The following is a 6,408-nucleotide window of genomic DNA, read 5'->3' as shown; positions in this document are numbered from 1 at the left end:
TGCAAAGAAAATGTTTCTCTGCCATTGCAGGGTGGCAGATGGAAGTACATTAGTTAGTGGACAGGTGAAAAGGCATCACCATATTCAGCATTCTGGTAAGCAGCTTTCTTGCCCTCCTCACTCACAGGACAAATGGGACTGTCTTCTTATGGGCCCACTTCTACTTCTTAAAATGGTCACTCGGAAGTTTTTCAGTATCAGACAGAGTATAATATATGGTGGAAGTGACCTGGCTTATCTTTTAAGTGCATATGAATGAGTTTGAAAGGGTGAGCCATTAAGGGATGTCACCTTCTCTTAAATGAGTTTGTGTTAGGTTGCTGCAGGCATTCTTGCTGAAGTAGCTGGGAGTGAACAGGCGTGCACAACACAGTGGAGTCAGGCCCTGTATTGACGTGCATGTGGAAGCTGGGGTTTAGAAAGAACTGGAGACTGCCAAAACGCCTGTATGAACAGTCTAAACAAAATCTCTTGTGAATAATTTATTGCCCTTCTGTGAGAGAAGACAGAGTAGTGTGATAAGGGAAAAGCCATAGTCTGGTAGAGCATTGTCGTGGTAAGTGCAGCATGAAAGATACGAGGAATAACCAGTAAGTCCTCTGCTCCAAAGAAAGGTCTGTTGCTTATGGGCCTGCCTGATTGTCATGTGTGTGTCACAGGAAGCTGCCCACCAGTGTCTCGCCGACTGCCATGCAGCCGACTTCTGCCTGAAGGAGTTAGGAGAGCTCTGCAGCTGCAGTTGGAGGCATGTTTGTGGGCTCTGCATTTTATTCGCATGTATGTAGTTAAAGTGCATGCTATGTACACCTTGCCTTGTTGCACAGGAAAAGGCTGGCAAATGGCATGGGTTTGTCATGACAATGGCCATTGTGAACGAAGAATAATGGCATTTTGGATGTATGTCTCAAAGACTACCTGTTGAAGAGCTTTGAAACAAACCTTGCGCCATCTTTCCTGCTTTCAGTGTAGCCTTGGGAAGGTCGGTGCAGCTTTGGAGGAAGCGGCTGCTGCTCTCAGTACTTCCCCCAGGCCAGTTTGTACCACCTCACCGGTACGAGGGGCGATCCTCAGCGCCCGACCAGGCGGCTGTGGGAGGGATGGGCCTCCCTCGCCCCACTTAGGCCAGGGAAAGACGGTGGGTTTGAAACTCGATGAAAAGCAGAAGGGGAAGGGTCTTTGGGGCGACGTTTCGGCGGCTTTCCCCGCGCAACCTGCGGGACCCCGGCGAAAGCCCTCCCGGCGTGGCCGGCAGAGCAGGGCCGTCGCCCCGGCCAGCTCAGCAGGCCCCGGCCCCACCCCGGGACGCCGTCCGGGCCCTCAGCGCGGCTGCTCGGCAGAGCGCGCCGGGGCCCTGTAGGAGGTGCTGTCGGTTCACAGATGACGGTAGGAGCGTATCTCTCTTTCTCTCTGTCCTTTTTTTTTTTTTTTTCCTTAAAAGACGCGGAATAGGGTTAACCCTCTGCCGCACGGCGCGGCTGGGCGGCCGGGGACCGCGGCGCCGTGAGGTGGCTCCCTCAGCTTGGCGGGGAGGGACGGGGCCCGTCGGCGCAGCCCTCCGCCGGGGCCGGAGGCGTGGGGGCCGAGGGAGGGCCGGGGGCCCCGAGGGCCGCCCTCCTGCCGCGAGGCCCCGGCGGGCCGGGGCAGGGGCAGGGGCTCGGCTCGGCCCCGCGCTGGGGGCGGCGGAGGGACAGCGCGAGCTCCGGCTCCCGCCCCCACCGGCTCCGCGAGGCGGCCCTCGGGGCTGGCAGGGCTTCGCCTGAGGGAGCCTCCGTCCTCGGGTGTGGGGGCTTCCGGGCCGCCCTTTAGCGCTGCCTCCCCGCGGTACCGACCGTTTAAAATTAATGCTGAACCGTAAATTATTACTGTTCCGAAAGTAAATAAACAGGTGACTTCCAGATCAGGTTCCTGCTTGTATCGTTACAATAAATATCCCTGAAGGAAGCTCTCTATTTATGTTGTCATTGATTAATTCTCGCTACCTCATTTGATTTCGATTTAGAACGATTTGATTCTAATTTAATTAGCATGTAATTTGGATGTACATAATTACTGTAATTATGACATTCAGGTAAGGCAGCTTTAGGCTGAAAGGCAATTTCAAATTTTCTAGCAACCTACTTTGTACGAGGAAACGGACAAGGACTTCGCGCCCTGCCATCCAAGTAGCAATTAGCACATCTCGGAAACAGGCACCGCCGCGGGTTTGTGTTAAAACAGCGGCGCGAAGGCGGCGGCCGTGCCTCGCCCGGTGCCCGACAGCTGGTGCCCGCCGGGAGCCGCGCCCGGCCCTCCCGGACGGCCGCAGGTGCGGGGCCGGCCCCCAGAGCCACGCGGTGGGCGGGGAGCCGTGACCCACCCCCGGCGGGGCGCCGGCATGAATTGGTAGGGGGCCACCCGCCCGGCAGGTGCCGGCCCCGGAGGAGCTGCAGAGGCCCGCCGGCCACTCCGCCGCTCCCCGGTCTCCCCTCAGGTGGGTGCGCGCCGCCGCCGCCGCAGGCCCGTCCCGCCCCTGCCGTCTCCCGCAGAAGTTCACCGCGGCCCGCCCGCCCGCTCCCGGGGGCCCGGCCCCGCCGCTCCCGCCCCCCTTCAGCCGCCGAGGCCTCCCCGCGTTCCCGCCGCCTTCTCGCCGCGGCCCGGCCCGATCCGCTCCGCCGCCCCCGCGGCGGGCTCCGGCCGCGCCCCCGGCAGCGCGGGGCAGCGCCAGCCTCTAGGTGGCGCCCAGGAGCCGCCGTGCGGCCCCGGCTGGGGCACGGCCGGGCGCCAGCGCCAAGCCCGGCGCTGGGGCGGGCTGTTTTTTGTTTGAATGCGTTAGGGATGTTATTCCTTGAGGAAATTTGTAGCTAAATTATTCTCACTTAAAATAAACACTTAGCGCAGCAATTATCCGAAGGGGCGGGCTCTCTGCTAGAGTCCCTTCAGCCGCCTTTTGGAAGGGCGGGAGAGGATCTCGGCTAGCGGATAACGGCTGCAAACACATTACAGCCCCCGCGGATAAAGTTTCCATTCGCACTGAAAGACGCAATTAAAAAACTGTCCGGGCACGGGATCGGGTGTTTGTGTGTTATCTCATTTGGACGAAGCCATTAATGTCACCTTGTAAGCGTTAAGGCGAGCCGTCAGGGCTGCCGCTGGCGGCGGGGGCAGGGGACGCGCTTCCTGCGAGCCGGGGGCTCGGCGGTCGAGTGACCTTTAGGAAACCATTCCTCCTGCCCTTTTACCTTTTCCCGGTGGTTGCTGTCGCCGGCTGGTTTTCGGGCGCGTCTTCATGGGCCAGGGGGGCGAGCACGAAGCCTGCAGGCGCGAGGTGCAGGAGCGGGAGGCGATCGCTGGGAGCGGGCGATGGGGCTCCGCTCACGGGCGAGCCCAGGGAGAGCGGGCCGAGGCGGCGGGGAGCCCGGCTGGCCCCTCTGCCTCCCTCCCCGCCAGCGCCCGGGAAGGCGCCTCCCTCCTTCCCGGCGCTTCCCGGCACTCGGGTTAGCGTCTTCCCCCGAAGAGCTGCTGCTGAACTACGGGCGCAAAGAGTGAAATCAGATTTATTTTTCGGTTCTCACCCTGCCTGTCCTTTAGTTTTTCTTTGTGTAAAAGTTCCCCAGACCACATAATTATCGTCAACGTGTACGAAAGAATGGTGTCATTTATTTTTTCAAAGGTGACATGCTTTCTATTTTCCTGAATAAACGAACCGGCTCTGCGGCCCAGAGCTGTTCCCTTCCCCGTTTCTGGGGAGTCTGTGAGTGATGGACGTTTTCTGACCCGAAGGGGCAAAGGCAATGCAGAGAGGTCCTTGATCACTGAGCTGAGGATTGTAACCCCGGCCTGGCAGAAACTGGACCTGGATGGTTTCCTTTGATCTGTTTTATTATAAATCGAAAACAAAGCTGACTCCTGCCCAGCACCCCGCTCGGGTGCATTCCTCCGCAGCCCCAACGCCACCCGGCAGGGCGGGGAGCCGCCGCCCGGCGAGCTAGCCCGCTGCTTATTTTACCCCTGCCCGAGCGCGTCCCCTCGCCCGCTCCGCGCGTCCCCCCTGCCCTGCCCGCCGGGGAACCTGCTGGCACCCAGCCGCCGGCGGGGCGGGACAAAAGGGACCTTGCCGGGATGCTTGCGGCCAGGGACATCCCCGAGGGGCTCCCGGGGCGGGTGCTGTCGGAGGGCTGGCGCGAGGTGCACCTCCCGGGGGCTTCCTTCCCCCGGCCCGCCGAAGAGCCCGCCGGGCACCCGCCGGCTCGGGGCAGAGGCGGTGTCGGCGCTCCCGGTCCCTTTTGTGCCACAGCGACGCGGAGGAGGTGGGACGCGGTTATTAGTATTCACGGCAGATGTATTTTCTTTAACGCAACGTCTTTATTCCGGTTGGTGGCCGACAGCAGAATCCGTTTCCCGATTTTATTTGCATTCTCTGTTTTATGGAGGATTAAAATATTTGTATTCCTCCAATCTGTACCGGGCAGACTAAATTAACTTTTTTTTTCCTCCCCCCCCCCCTTTTTTTTTTTTTTTAATAACACAATTATCTCATTTAACAATTTGCCTTTAAAAAATACTGTGGCTGTTAGGTTGGTGGTCAGGAGACAAAGGGAGTGAAAATAATTTTCATTTCAATAATTGCCTTCTGGTCAATTTAACTGTGCCTTATTTTGAAAGAGCCTGTCTAAATGAGATTCCTGTCCCAAATGTGTTCCCAGGCCTTAGCCCAGCCTTTAATTATTCCTGAGTTTTTTTTCTTCAGAATAAGACGCTGCACTGAGTAATCACAAAGAAGTCAGAGAGCATCCTTGAACCTTTTCAATAGCAGAGCCACTGATATTCAAATAACATGCAAGGACCATTTGACTGCATGGGGACATAAGCATTTCCAATTCACTATTTGCATAGATCAACTGTCTTTGAAAAGGAAAGGAGCAGTTGTCTTCCATAACATTAAAAAGCCTAGTTATCAAATCAAGTGCTTAGTTTGGGGCTTTTAAAACGTTTACATTTTATCTCAGGTTGCCCTTTACCGTTTGACATGCAAATTTGGTGCAGTTAATTTGGACAATTAAAAGGATCTTCAAGGGAGCTTTGTCACCGAGAATATTCCGAGTTTTCCCCATGGACCAGCTGAGATAAAGTTGGCCAGAACAAATGATGTCTAGGAGATTAATTAGATATTTGATAAGACATGAATCCCTAATAAGGGAATACAAGGCACAGGGGGCTGCTGTGTGCTCCAAGTCAAAATTAATAACATTTAACAAGATTTTCATTTAGGCATGAAATGTCTTTTCCGGAGTATTGACTCTAGCGATTTATTCCCCCGAGATCACCTCCCAACCCAGGCAGCCTTGTGGCGCTAAAGGCTTTTTAAATTAAATAAATACTTCCCCCTGCACAGTTCGGTTTCACTCAATTTTGGAGTCGGTTTTGCCGAAGGCGCTTAGGGCTCGGCGCGGTTCCTGGCTGGGGTAGTGGGGCATGGGCTCAATTTAAGTTTGTTCGGGTTTTTGTTTGGGGGTTGTTTTTTTTTTAAAAAAAAAAAATAATAAACAAACAAAAAACTAAGGCGGTTTGAAAGGAGCGAGCGGAGCGCTTCGACGCTCTGGCTCGGGAGCCGGTTCCCTCCCCTCCTGGCTATCCATGCCTGCTGGATTTTTAATCACACTCACTGTAAGGAGGATGGTGAGGGGTGCGAGGGCTCCCACTAAAAACCTGACCCTTGCGAGGGCTGGGCGGGGGGGGGGGGGAGGGGAAGGAAGGGGCACGAAGAAGAACAAACCCGCGTGTATATGGTTCAGAGTCCTTTAATAATACCAAAATGAAAATATGTCAAGATTTTTTTTCCATACAGATAAACGCATTTAATTTCTTTAAGAGACCTTAACTTACGTGTGTTTGAGTGAAATGTTAACTCAACATTTTAAATATCTTTTACATATATACTGACTTCCACAAAGTGCATCAGAAATTTAAAATAAAAATTAAAAAAAAGAACCAAAACCCCAAAACCTCCCTGAATTTCAGGAATTCACCAATAAAAAAAAATAAAATCCCCAACCCCCCTATCAGATCAACATTTACAAGAAAAATAAGCGAACACGATCTGTTTTTCTTTTTTTTTTTTCTTCTCTTTTTTGAACCCTATTTATACAGATGTGTATGAGATACAGAGGAGCCGCCTGGGACTTGCCGTGTGATTTCTCACCTTAGGATGCTTTCCTTCCAACAGAAAGAGGGGAAAAAGGAAACGGAAGAAAGTGTCACTCGGTACCTACCGGCCGGGCGGGACGGGGGGGCCGCGCCCCGCCGGCCCCGCCATCCACTGCGGCCCCGGGCGCCGTCCGCGGCGGGGCGGCTGGCGTCCCCCCGGCCGGCGCGGGGCAGAGTCCGGGAGCCCCGGGGGCTCCCCGGCGGCGGGGCCGGGCGGCTCTGCCC

Source organism: Leptosomus discolor, chromosome 5 (genome assembly GCF_034619465.1).
Source record: "Leptosomus discolor isolate bLepDis1 chromosome 5, bLepDis1.hap2, whole genome shotgun sequence".
NCBI lineage: Eukaryota > Metazoa > Chordata > Aves > Leptosomiformes > Leptosomidae > Leptosomus > Leptosomus discolor.
Note: the sequence above shows the minus strand (reverse complement) of the source record.